We start from the raw sequence: 13972 nt of genomic DNA, 5'->3' as shown, positions 1-13972 counted from the left end.
GGACTGTCTGGGAGTTCTCTGGGACAAGCCAGCTTGATTCCCTGCCAGTGTCCTGGGGCCGTTACTTCCCCAGCAACCTGGGAGAAATCATCCTTCCTCTGGGTGGCTGTGTGTGGAGCTGGCTTCACTCCTGGGTGGAATCAGCAGTTGCCCCAGGGTATGATCCGATAGAGTGTGATCGGATAGAGCCCTCCCCACCCAACATCCCTTCCTGCCCACCTGTCACACTGCCCAAATCACCATCTGTGTCACTCGTTGGGAGAGGATGAGGAAGCTTTGGAAGCTTCCACCAAAATGTCAACTGAAGGTTAGTAGTGGTTATTTCCAAATTGCAAGATTATATGCAATTTGAGTTTCCTGTGTTTTCCGTTTTATGTGTCAAGCATGTGATACTTTTTGATGTTCTCCCCACTGCCACCCCCGAATGCTATCTGGGGTAGTCTAGTGACCCATGGTTTCTTGTGTTCACTGTAGAAATTATCTGACCAGATTAGCTCCAGCCAGTAGCTGGGCCTTGGGAAATTGGGATGTGGGGCAGATAAATTTTGATGGAGAAGCAAAAGGTGATGTTGGGAAAGGATTGAGGAGCTGTCCGAGGTGAGCATGGCCTCCTCCTCTTATTCTGCTGCAGTGGTAAGCTAACGAGCCAAATCATGATTTTTTTTCAAAAATAAGGTGGACTTGGTTTGTTCCCTCAATTAAAGCCCACCTTCTTCCCTTTCCTTGCTAAGAAAGCAGGCTCTCACTTGAAGGGCAACTGCATTGAGGCAGGGATGGATGTCACTCCCTTGCATCGACTATTGCCAGACAACCTAGGTTTTCTTTATTCTTTCTTTCTTTTTGTTTTTTTTTTTTAAGATGTCTAAAATTACAATTCAGACTCTAGGGAGCTTTTAATATGTGTGGCCAGAAATTGATAAATTCCTTAAAGTGGCATAACTGACTAGAGAGTTTTAAGAATTTTTTAAAAGTTTCCTCTTTCCGAATGTAAGTAACCAGTAATTCCACTTCTGGGAAATTTGCCCTGAGGAAATAGCCTAAGATGTGTACAAAGATTTATCTACAAGGATGTTTATCATAGCATTATTTACGTTTGTTAAAAAAGAAGAAAACAGGGTGAGTATCCAGCAGCTGGGGGTTGGGGGAGCCCATTTTGGCACATGCAGATGGTGGAAGATTCTGGGCAGCCACTGAATACAATTTGAGATGAATTTTTAATAATCTAGGGGGAAATGGTCATACTTCCGTGGTAAGTGAAAAGACGATTTGCCCAAATTCTTCCTGACTACATTAAAAAAAGGTGGGATAGATAGAAACAAGTAAGCAAGGTAGAGAGCAGAGAGAGAAAGAAGATTGGAGAAACAGATACCAAAGAGCGGGGTGGGTGGGGCAGGGGTAACAGGCGATTTATTTTCTGCTTTGTGCTTTTCTGCATTTCTAATTTCCCACAGCGGAATGTTCCCTATTTCTCAAAGAGCAGTTACAATTAAGAAAAAATTCTCTACCCCTCACCCCATGTGTGTGTGTGTGTGTGTGTGTGTGTGTGTACATTTTGCCAGTCTGCTGTACAGGAAAGATTGTTACATTGTTACTTTTTATTCTGAAGCATTCTTTTCCTTATAACATTTTTTACAACCAAAACCAAGGTCAGTGCCACACAGTGTTCTTCCATCCCTTGAACTGTGGGTCTGAGAGAGCTGGTTTTGGGGGCTGTGTTAGTTTATTAAAACAGGCATAACAAAAAACCACAGACAGGATGGCTTAGATGATGGATGTTAATTGTCTCACAGTTGTGGAGGCCAGAAGTCTGAGATCAAGGTGTTAGCAGGTTTGGTTTCTTCTGTCTCTCTTCTTGGCTAGAAGGCTGCCTCCTCCCTGTGTCCTCATACAGTCAGTCATACCTCTGTCTGTGCTATCTGTGTCCTAATCTCTCCTTCTTCTTCTTTTTTTTTTTTTTTGTTGTTGTTGTTAAGGTGGATTTAGTTGTTTGTTTGTTTTTTTTATAAACATATAATGTACTATTTGTTTCAGGGGTACAGGTCTGTGATTCATCAGTCTTACACACACACACACAGTGCTCACCACAACACTTACCCTGCCCAGTGTCCATCAGCCAGCCACCGCATCCCTCCCATCCCCCTCTACTCCAACATATTTCTCTCTTATTTCTCAAATTCCACATATCAGTGAGATCATATGATAATTGTCTTTCTCTGACTGATGTATTTCACTTAGCATAATACCCTCTGGTTCCATCCATGTCATTGCAAATGGCAAGATCTTATTTTTTTTATGGCTGAGCAATATTCCATTGTGTGTGTATGTGTGTGTGTGTATACACACACACATACATCTTCTTTATCCATTCATCTATAGATGAGCATCTGGGCTCTTTCCATAGCTTGGCTGTTGTGGACATTGCTGCTATAAACATGAAGGTGCAGGTGCCCCTTCAGATCACTACATTTGTATCTTTGGGGTAAATACTCAGTAGTGTGATTGCTGCACCATAAAGTAGCTCTATTTTCAACTTTTTGAGGAAACTCCATACTGTTTTCCCAATCTTCCCTTCTTAAAAGGATACCGGTCTATTGGAGTAGGACCTGCCCTAAAGACCTCATTTACCATAATTACCTCTTCAGAGACACTCTCTCCAAACTCTCTCATGTTCTGAGATCCTGAGTGTTACGACTCCAACATGAATTACGGGGAGGGTCCACACTTCAGCCTATAACAGGGACAGTCTCTTCCCAGTGACTGTGGCCAGTATTTTGCAGAGCACAGAGCTTGAAGCTCGAGTGGGAGCAGGGATATTGATGGAGAAGACATTGTCCCTACCTTTAGGAGGTCCTCAGGGAGGCATGATGTAGACACTGAATGCAAGCCCCTCACTTCTCCAGCAAGATCCAGCAGCAATGGTTGGACCGTTCCTGGTTGTGTTCAACTAACACATATTGGCTGCTCAAGGTCAAGGCAAAAGAAAGAGTTGAACATACAAAAAGATAAATTTATTAGGAAACTTTTAAGCACATCACCATAATGAGAAACAACAAGTGAGCTATGAACAATCAAATCAGTCAAATGGACTTCTGGACACTAAATCTCAAAGTTTAAAAATAATTTTTCTAAGAATCAACTCAAAGATGAAACTGATTTATCAAATCAATGGTGGAGAAAAGGAATAGGTAAGCAAGTTGGGTGTGGAAGGTTGTGGGTGTTGAGTTTAGTAGACACAATGATTGTTAGGTTGGAGAGTGGTGTGAGAGCTGGGGAGAGGCTGAGGTAGGCATCCAATGGCAGGCACCTTAGATTTAAGTGGAAGGTAGTAGGGAGCTACAGCAGGCTCTGGAGCAAAGGTGGAGCAGAATGAGAACAGAAGTTAAGAGAGACTGCAACAGAAAATCTAGTTAGGCAGTCTTTGCTGAAGTGCTGGGATGAGGGTCTCAATGTAAGTTCTGGAAGCAGAGCTGCAGAGGAGGACGTGGGAAGATGTTTGTACTACTTCATTTTTCTGGGCTTTTTTCCATGCCCTTCTCTCTGTTTCATCTCCAGCATGGCAAGCTCTTAAGCACTGCATTCATGGAACCTCTCTACTCTGAAGCTTATATTAACCTCCAGACAGAGACTTCTTCTTGGGCTCAGCTGCCCATTAGAGCACTGACGTAGTCTGTCATGGGGATCTGACCTCTCCCTGTTCACTGCCAAGCTTCACTGGGTTAAGAATTGGGTGCTCAGCAAGTGTGGGCGGGGTAAGATTGATGACAGAGTCAATGACTGGATGTAAGCTGCATAAGTAGTTGGAGCTTAAGAGATTCAAAAATAATTCCAAGGTGAGTCTGTAAAATTTTACAAATTATCAAGTTCCTATCATGAGTGTGACACTGGTGAGAGAGGAGTGACTTGGTCCCCACCCTCATGGAGCTTACAGCCTAAAGTGGGTAACAAAATAGTAATGAAAACATGATGAATACTGTGAAGTCCCCAGTCTGCTAGGAGAGCCTGAGGGTGGGGGAGGGGTGGCAGAATCGAGGTGGGCTTCCTGGAGGAGGTGCTTATTTGATGTGAAAATTGGAGGATTTATGAGGATGCAAATGTCTGAGCAGGTCATAGAAGTTACATGATGGACCAAGATGAAGGTGAGGTAAAGGGAAGCCCAAATAAAGAGAAAAGAGATTCCTGCAAAGGCATCATCTATGCAGAGATCCTGCCAGTGAGGGAGAAGCTTTAGAAATGCAGAAGCTGAGCATGCCTAGAACATAGAGACCAAGGGGGCTACTGGTGAGATGAGAGGTGAAGGTCAGAGGACAGCATCATAAGGCCACCATTGTCAAAGAGATTTTGGACTATAGTCTAAGAACATCAGGAATTCACCAGAGGCTTTTAGTCAGGGAGCAATGTGAACTTATCTGTGTTTTTAAAAGACTGCTCTGGCTGGAGCTATGCTGAGTGTGGATGGCTGGGAGCAGGAGGGGGATCAGCGGGAGGCTGATGCAGCTGTCCAGGCAAGAATCAGTGGTCACTTTGCCTCGATGGTGGCTGTGAATGATGAGTAGATAGAAGAGAATGACTCTCAAGATGTGGACAAGAAGAGAGAGCAAGGATGACTCCAGGCGTGGATTTAAACAAGGGCAGAGAGGACATTTGCAGAGATATTTGGGGGTGCTTTTGCCACACTGTCACCCCACACTGAGCTCCAGCAGTCCAACCACCAGTCCTTCAATGGGGTTGTCACTCACAGTGACACCAGCATATAGGCCAGCAGTGATGGCAGGACCTCAAAGACCAGAGAGGAGAAGGGGCTGCCTGCCCTAGGCCCAGAGGCCAAACTGGGACCTAGGACTATGCCCAGCATCCTAGAGTTATTGGGGGAGATTGGTTAAGAAAATCTGACCCACAAAGCAGAAAAACTGGGTTTAGCATTTTCCTCTGACTCAGCAAAATCTCTTCTCTCAGCACCTTTCGTAGAAGACTGAAAATCCACAATTATTCCTAAATATCCCCTCAGTACTGATTATTCCTTGTCCAAAAGTCCTGGGACTTCCTTCCATGATTGATGTTAACACTGGAGTAAAACTAACTTACATTGGAGCAGCCTTCTCCCATCTGCCTCTCAGGGGACCCTCATGGTGATGCTGGAACACAGGCCAGGAGGTATTAGTATTCTTCCTATTCCACAGATAACAAAACGGAGGCTCAGGGAGAGGATGCCACTTGCCCAAAGTCACACAACTCAGAAATGGGAGAGACAGAACCAAAACCCAAATTAGGAGAGTCTGCCTTCAGTGCATTTTTCTCAATTGTGTTTTTTGTCTTCAGTCTCATGGTAACTTTTGAAATAAATGACCTGGCACATTTTGCTTTTAGAGCATCTGTTTGTTGCCTGCTAATAAAACCTTCATTTTTTCCTTTTGCTCAAACTGTTTGAACTGTACAACCCTGTTGTAATTCCTTCCACATCTATGTAAATAAATCCTTGTAAGAGCCAGCTGCAAAGCAAAAGATTTGGAGACAGCAGATTATCAGTGTGAGAACTTTTCCAGCAGCTGGCCAGCAAGCAGTGGGCGGTGAGGTCCGGGAGGCTGCTGAGGGGCTAGATCATGAGAACTTTGCCTTAATTCCAGGTGGGATGGGGCATGTGAGATTTTGAGGAGGGGAGACAGGGGAGGGGCACTGACTTGCATATGAACAGAAAGCCCTTGGCTGCTTTGCAGAGGGGAGACTGCATGGCATAGGGGTGGAACCGAGAGACTGGAGTATTTCAGGTGAGAGATGGTGGTGGCCGTGGAAGTGGGGAGAAGTGGCCCCATTCTGAATGGATGCCTCCTGGAGTGTGTTTTGACATCAGTTTTGGTGCTGAAATTTAACTCTGATCCTAACCACCCAGAGTTAGCACAGACCCCACAAGTTAAAGGACACAGTTCCCAACAAGATTGCCCCAGCTTCGGATGCCAACCACAAGTGGGGTCCTCAAGCTAACACACTTCCGATGGGCTGGCTATAAATTTGGGGATTCCTGTAGCCCTCTCTGGCTGGAAAATTCACTAGAATGACTCACAGAACTCAGGAAAGCACTCTACTTGCATTTACAGTTTTATTATAAAGGCTATAGATCAGGACCACCCAAATAAAGGGACATAGAGGCGAGGTCTCACAGAGTCCCACCAAAGACCTGTCTGCTCTCCTGGCACATTGATTGTTGACCGACCAGGAAGCCTCACTGAGCTCCAGTGTTCAGAGCTTTTATTGGAATTTCATTATGTTGGCATGATTGGTTGGTTGATTGCTTAGCCACATGACTAAAGTCAGTCTCCATCCTCCCTCCCCTGGCTCAGAGCCCCAATCCTCTAATGACTGCTAATGATCTTTCTGGTGACTAGCACCCATCCTGATTCAGCCTATTAGCATAAACTCAGATGTAGTCCCAGGGGCTCATGAACAACAAAAGACACCCCCATCACTAGGGAAATTTTAAGGATTTACAGTCTCCCTTCTAGGAACCAGAGACAAAATTCAGTCGTAGTCTTTATTATAAACAGGGTAGATGCTATTGCCCTTTACTGAGACTCGCAGAAGACTAGAGGCCAGGGGTGTGGGCTGGGCTACTAGGTCTGGTTGGGGAAATGAAGGGTAATGTTTTGGACATATTGACTTTGAGATGTTCATTAGACATCCAAGTGTGGAGTTGGCAGTTGGATCTGAGTTTGGAGCTGAGGGAAAGATCAGTATGTAAATCATATTTGAAGCCTCAGGATTAAATGAGATAAATCAAGGAGTGAGTATAGTTGGAGAGAAAAGAGCAGAGCTCTGTGTTTGGAACAGTTACGGCTGGGGGCATGGTGGGGCGGGATGTGGGGGGTGATGCTAACAAAGGAGGCAAAGGATGAGTGGTCTGAGAGATAGGGGATCCCTGGGTTCCCAGGTAGGTGTTTCACAAGGAGGGGAGAAACAGTCAGTGCTAAACACAGCAAGTCAAGGAAGAGGAGGACCAAGAAAAGGCCATGGGACTTGGCAAGATGGGGGCTGCAATGACCTTGAGCTGAGTGGCTTCAGAGGAGAGGAGGTGACAGTAGCTGCCTGGCGGGGCGTGGTGGGGGGAAGTAAGGTGGGAATGGTTAGTGAGGAAGTGCAGACAGAGGGCAGCCCCCCCGCAACCACCCAGGGACTGCAGGGCCTGTAGGGGTTATGATAGGAGCTGTCACCGCACAGCTGGCAGCCAGAGGGAGTGGTCCAGTGCCAACTATGTCCCTACTTCAGGATTATCTGGCAACTCAGAGTGTGGGTGGAGAGAAGACACAGGAGTGACTACCCACACTGTACAACAGAGAAAGAAAAGTGGAATGTGGCATGACAGAGGTGTAGAGCCAGGAGAAATCACTGCTGATCGGGGGTGATCAGGACAGGTAAGCATAACACCAACAAGGCATTTTTGTGAGGGGTCTGCCTTCATGTGCCTGGGGACCTGCTGACCCCTTGAATTGCGTTCTTGAATTTAATTCTCACAGTACTGGTATTGTCCTCGTTTTGTAGACAAGGAAACTGAGGCGTATAGGGGATGAGTCACTTATCCAAGGTCACAGTCTTGGAAATTGCCAGAGATAGAAGTTAAGGCAGACTGTAGAAGATTTTTACAGGGAGAGGTAAAAAGGGAACAGGGGGATTGGCTTAAATGAGAACACAGAGACAAAAAAAGTCTATTTGAGTTGGGGGTGGGGGGGTACTGGCAGACTCATTTAGAACAAGAATGGGTCAGGTCCTAAGTCACTCAAGAAAGGGACCCAGCCCTCTTGAATGCCATTCTGCTCAGGTCACTGGCAGTGTGGCCTCCAACAGGCTCCTAACCCCTCAGGCTGTCTTCCTCCATAAGAGGAGGGTAACACGTCTCCACTGGGGTCCGAACACGGATGTGAGGGCTGGCAGGCTGAGGCAGGAAGAGCCTGGGAGGAGAAGGGGGTGGGGGCTGGCCTCTGGTGGTGTGTGGGGAGGGCCTGCGGGCCAGGAGACAGGTGTGGATCCCACACTCCCTGGCCTGCCCCTCAGCCACCCTTCTCCACCCCCTACCGTCCCCTCACCCAGGGCAGAAGCATGCCTCCACTGGCTGTTCTTATCACCCCTGGTCTGTAGAACAGGAGCAGCGGTGGAGCAGGACCCTGCCCACCCCTGCCAGAGCACACAGTCATGACGTAAAGTAGCATCCGGGGAGAAAGCACTTAGCAGAAATGCCCAGCAGAAAGTAGCATCATTCAGGAGTAGACAGGAACCACCAATTCTAACAGAAAGGCAGATAAAATAAGGAGAATGCTTTCTGAGGTGGGATTTGGCAGCTGTTTAATTCTGAAAGGTCTCTGCTCTGTTGAGGTAAGCCTGTGAGCCCATGGGTACTCCTTTCCTACCTGTGAAATGGGCACATCCTGGCTGATTTGGACTGCATGCCACCTGCTGAGGACAGCACTGGGAGGCCAGCCCGGTGGGATGCGCTTCCAAAACATTTTGTGATCGCTGAGGGAGCTTTCCACCTAGTCCGCCCAGCAGTGTGCATGGCTCTGCCAGGCCTAACATAGACACTTGGCAGGGCCTCCCTGTGCCTCCCATGTCACAGAGGAATAGACTGAAACCCAGAGAGATCGGGCCAAGTTTCCCTCCAACCATTGTTGATATCTTCTCTCTAAATCTGTTTATGCACCATGGAAGTAGAGAGGGGAGGGAAAAAAGAGGGAGGGGGGAAGAAATAAGAAAAAAGAGCAGATGGGGAAGGAATAAGACCCATGGCATTACGTGGCTTTAGGAGGATGGACGCTCACATTTGTGTTCAAGAAAAATATTAAGAATCCCAGTTCATTAGACACTTTGGAGCAGGAGAGAGGCCTAGAACATTCTTAATTTGGAACCCGTCAAGCCAGTCACTTTATCTGGACATCCATGACCCACTAACTATGTCACTTTCCTTGTATAGCCAATGTGTCAGTGGTTTAGTCTCAGGTTGCATGGGGGAGAAGCATCTAGAAGGAAAAAAGCCCTTAATGATATGCCCTAGAGAATGTAATGTGCTGCCACACCCATACACACATGATTTTGGAAGGGACTCATAAATGTGGGCCAGGGCTCTGGATTTGGAAATGCCTGGGACCTAGGGGCAGGCAGTGAGTGAGGCTGGGGCATGCCTGGCCCCCTCCAGCTTCTACCATCCCCACTGGGCAAGCTCGGGGCCAGTTCTTGAAGAGTGCCTGTTCCACTCTCCCAGGGGGCTCCATGCTAACTTCCAGAAACCCTGGCTGTGTGCCTTCTGGGCTGGTTCCTGGCTGTGGGTCATATTTTACAGTGTTCTGGAACTTCTTTACCTCATTCTTGGTATCTTCTATGAGTCCTCTAGCAGGTTTGAAGGAGGGGACAATTAGAGAGCAAACATCCCATCCTGAGCAGCCACCGGCAACAGAATACTATGCCAGGAGCCTTGTGCACATTATTTAACCTGAGACTTGTACCACTTCTGGAAGGTGTGAGCATAAGTCTCTGTTTCATGTGCAGGCAAACTGAGGCTCAGAGAGGTTCAGTAGTTTTCCCTGGATGCCCCAGCCAATAAGTGGAGGGAGCAGAGTGGGAAGCTAGGTCCACAGGCCCCCAGGCGTCCTGCTGCCCCTTGTGCATCCCCACCCTCCCCTCCAGCCTGAGTCCCTGAGGATGGTGCTGACATTGATCCTGCCCTTGTCTCTGGACTGGTTTGGCTATTCTTTTCTCCTCCCTCTGCGCAATCATCTTTGCAAGTCCCAAAGGCCCACTCTCTTCAAATGCAGTTCATGTCAGACCCCACTTTGAGAACCCCTTGACTCAAATCCTGGAAAAGTCCCCGAGGTCCTGGAAATGCTCCTAAATTGGACCCCTCTGAGAATAAGCAAAAGGGGATGAGAAGCCCTAGGAGTCCAGAGGACAAAACTGATTGGTTAGGGCTTGAAGGAAGACTCATGCCCTTTGGTTTTGGAGAATGTGGTCATCAGACCTCCAATGCCAGAGCTTGGAATAGTGGGTCAGGAAAGTTTTTTAAAAAAGGGGGGGGGGGGGTTAAGAGAGACATAAGAAGGAAAGAGGGGGATGGGGAGAAGTAAAGGAACCAAGAATAGCTAGGGAGAGTAGACAGAGTCACAGGTTCTTCTGAACTGTCATGAGCCCAGTGGGAATATGAGGTGACTTCCCAAGCACTGTGGTAGGGGTTGAACAAGAGGGAGCTTGGGTCGTTGAGGAGTGACGCAGTGGCACAGGCCCCTTGGTGTCAGGTCACACGGCCACTTCCCCAGTGACTGAAGGCACTGCAGTGCCCCAGTGAGGTTCACCTCACCAGCCTCATGTCCTCCAAAGATGCTGAAATCACCAATGAGGTCCACTGCACGCTGTGAGTTTTGAACCCATTCCCATTAAAATAAAACCAGAAACGTGCCAGGGAAGAGAGTTAGCTCTCACGGGGTTAACCTTCAGTTATTCGGAACCCACTGGGCGCCCCCTTCCCTCACACAGACCATCAGAGGGCCTTCCCCCACCCCGTCCACTGGCATTTCTGTAGTGGCAAGTGGTTTGCTCTCTGGCCCACACCAAGGGCCTTTTGTTAGAGGTTGTTCTTTAATTTTCCATTCCTTTTTATGCATACTTGCAGAGCTCCCAGCTCCAGCCAGGCAAGGAGGAGACTTGTAGTAGCAGGACTGATGATGTTGGGAGGCTCCTTGCAGCTGCCAGAGCCGCAGTGCTGGGTGGGGGCGGCCTCAGGCTCTGCAGCAGCGGCTCTGTCCGCCTCTCCTGCTGGCAGCCAGAGCTCTCTGTAGGGCTCCTCACCCTACAGCTCTGGGGCACAGGAAAGGCCTGCTCCTCTTGCATAACTGGCCAGGGACAGATCTGGAAGGGTAAGTGAGGGTCTGCAAGTACCATGCACCCACGGAGGCCGGGAAGGAGTCGTAGGCTCTGCGACTTCCAGAAAAACAAAGCTGATAAAGCTGTTGCTTCTGAGATTGAAGGAGGAAATAGCTCGAGAGCCTGTTCTGGGGATTCTATGAAGCCATAGCAGGACTTGGCTCTGCTCACGCTTGAGGTGGCCTAGAATTCTGAGGAAGGAAGGTGGCTATTGGCTCACATCCAAAACAAGGAGGATATAGGACTTCCCTGAAGGACCTTAGCTCCTTCCTTCATTCTTTGCCAGATGTTTTCTGAAGGCCAAATATATGCCAGGCTCCCTGCTGAGCACCAGGGGCTTGAAGGAGAGCTAGAATTAGGCCTCTACCTAGAAGTACCCCTCGTCTTACCAGGAGGTTGGTTGCTTAAATACCTGTAATGTCACAAGGTGTACGATATCAGAGAGTCTGCTAGAGGCAGGGAGAGGCCAGCTAGGCCTCAGGATACTGGAGAAGAATTTACAGAGGGGCTATTTGGGTTGGGTCTTGAAGGATGTATAGGAGTTCTTCAGAGGACAAAAGGCAGCCAAGATGTTTTGAGTGACTGCAAAGAGATTTGGACATACAGAAATGTAATAGAGTGTAGTGACCAGCTCGGCAGGCCTGAACAGAGGCTGCAGAAGATGGGAAGAAAAGACTGATCGAGCCACATCATGAAAGGCCTCAAATGCCAGGTAAAGGAGTTTTAACTTGATGGTACAGGATGATGAGAGGCACCAAAGATTTTAAAAAGAGTGGTGTGATGTGGTCATTTTGCATCTTAGAAAACTCAGTCTGACTACCATGTGGATGGGGTGAAGAGGGACACTGGGAGACCCTCTCCCCCCAAAAACTGTGTCCTTATACTTGTGCAGACCAGTGCTTTAGACCAACGCAGTGGGGTTGGAAGGTGGAGAACCAGCTCTGTTCTCTTCTGAGTTTGGGAGGCCAGGCTGGGTGGAGCACCAACTATGAGGGAAAAGGAAGAGTCTGGGATGGTTTTGGATTGGAGTGGGCTATGGAGACTGGATGGGTGAAGAGGGCCTCTTGATGGGAGCAGGAAGGAGAGAAGAGTTGCAGGTGGAGTTGGGAAGAGAGGAGAAGCAATGAGCTTGAATGTGGCCATAGGGAGCTAGAGATGCTAGAGGGATATCACTTCAAGACAGTGTCACCTGCAGGCACCCTCCATCCCTCACGCCAGCAGGCTCCATGGTACAGCCTCTGGAGCTGCTGAGATGAAGCCAGATTTCTCATGCCCATACCCTCCAGATTGCTAGCACTCTGACAGTAAGGTCTTACCTTGTACCTACTAAGTGCTTCATTGGCTCTTCTCAGCCTGGGCCTAAGTATTCCTGGGTGCAGATATGAAAAAGGGGTGCCATGTCTCTGCTAAAGGCAGGTTCACCGACTATTGAATGGGAATGCTGCTGGGCAGGTTGGAGGTGCAGAGTCTCAACTTGAAATTGGACATCCAGAATGATTTTGTGTCCTGGCTAGGTGCCAGAAGACCCTAGATAATGGTACCCAGGGATAGAGCAAGGGGAGACTGCAGGCTGGCTCACTGAGCATTGCCTTGGCACACCACTGACCCTTCTCCTAAGAGACCAGGAATTCTGCTTGGTTTGGGGTGGGGGGGACCTTGCAGTTAGGAGAAAGAAAAACTTGGGAAAGAAATTGTTTCTAAGGTGGCAGGCCCCAGTGCTAGAGTCTAGGTGTGCCCAACCTTGGGGGGTGGGGGGGATCTCCAGGTAAGAGTTACCAGGAGAGACAACTGAATTGTGTGGGACTTTGTGCTGGGCTTTCCCCTACCCAGACATATTTGATCCTCACACGTGGCGGGATCAGAGAGGTAAAGCAACTGGCCAAAGTCACACAGCTAGCACAAGGCAGAACTGGCTTTCTACCAAGCTTGGCCGACTCAGGTGTAGGCTTTCCTTCCCCCACCACCAACCACCATGCTAGTGGTGCACCTTTGCCTCTGGGTGAGGCTGAAAAACACAGAACACTTGAAAACAGTATGAGATTCATCACAGGATTACCAAATTCTTTTTTAAAAACATACAGTGAGGGGTGCCTCGGTGGCTCAGTGGGTTAAATTAAAGCCTCTGCCTTCAGCTCAGGTCATGATTCCAGGGTCCTGGGATTGAGACCCGCATCGGGCTTCCTGCTCATCAGGGAGCCTGTTTCCCTTCCTCTCTCTCTGCCTGCCTCTTTGCCTACTTGTGATCTCTGTCAAATATATAAATAAAATCTTAAAAAAAAAATACAGTGATTGGGAACAGCAAAGGGATGTGTGTGTGTGTGTGTTAGTGTAGACTTGTTCATCACATGTAGATTTATTGAGCACCTGTGATGTGCCAGAGCCTGGGGATACAGCAATGACCAGGGCAGACACTGTCCAGGCTCTCAGGGAGTCATGAGTAGGCATGTGAGGGAGGATCTTACACATAAGCAGGTATGTACAAATATACACATATGCTCACTTCAGTGATCTAAACCAGTGTTGTAAAGATGGATGCATTTGCTTCAACAAACACACACACAGATACACACCCCCAGTGCTCACACTCGTGCATAGCACACCCACGCACACATGTTCACCAATAGGCATTAACTAGGAAGAAGGAACAGGGCCTGCAGCCCAATACAATAGCCCAGGAGAAGGTGAAGTGCAGCCTGTCGTATTTCACCATAGAGGCCAGCCCAGGACTACAGTCCAGACTCCTGTCTGCACCCCTTCTGCCAGCCAGGGACCGGGCTTCCGGAACTGGACAGTGCACACTGCAACTTTGCCCAAGGAACTCTGCTGAGAGTTGCAGCCACCATCTGTCAAAATGGCCTGGGCACTTGGCAGGCACTGTCTCTTTGCGCATTTCCTCCAGCTCTAGATGTGGGCACAGTTATTACCCCCATTTACAGGGAGGAAGTGAGGCTCAGCGAGATGGGACTCTTGCCTCAGGTCTCGTGCAGCTCACGCGTGACAGAGTCCAGACTTGAACCCTGAGCACCTCCTTTGAAAACAGCGGCCCTGCTGCTTAGGAGGATCCTGATGCCCTGGGCCAGCT

General features: G+C 48.4%; 1 protein-coding gene across 2 annotated transcripts in view; it reads left to right on the top strand.

Moving 5' to 3' along the window:
* ATP2B2 (ATPase plasma membrane Ca2+ transporting 2) overlaps positions 1 to 13972 on the top strand; it is a 365479-nt gene that overhangs the window by 84672 nt on the left and 266835 nt on the right. The window lies entirely within an intron of this gene.

Source organism: Mustela putorius, unplaced genomic scaffold (assembly GCF_011764305.1).
Source record: "Mustela putorius furo isolate JIRA1106 unplaced genomic scaffold, ASM1176430v1.1 tig00003850_pilon_pilon_pilon, whole genome shotgun sequence".
NCBI lineage: Eukaryota > Metazoa > Chordata > Mammalia > Carnivora > Mustelidae > Mustela > Mustela putorius.
Note: the sequence above shows the minus strand (reverse complement) of the source record. Positions and strands in the feature narration are given on the sequence as shown.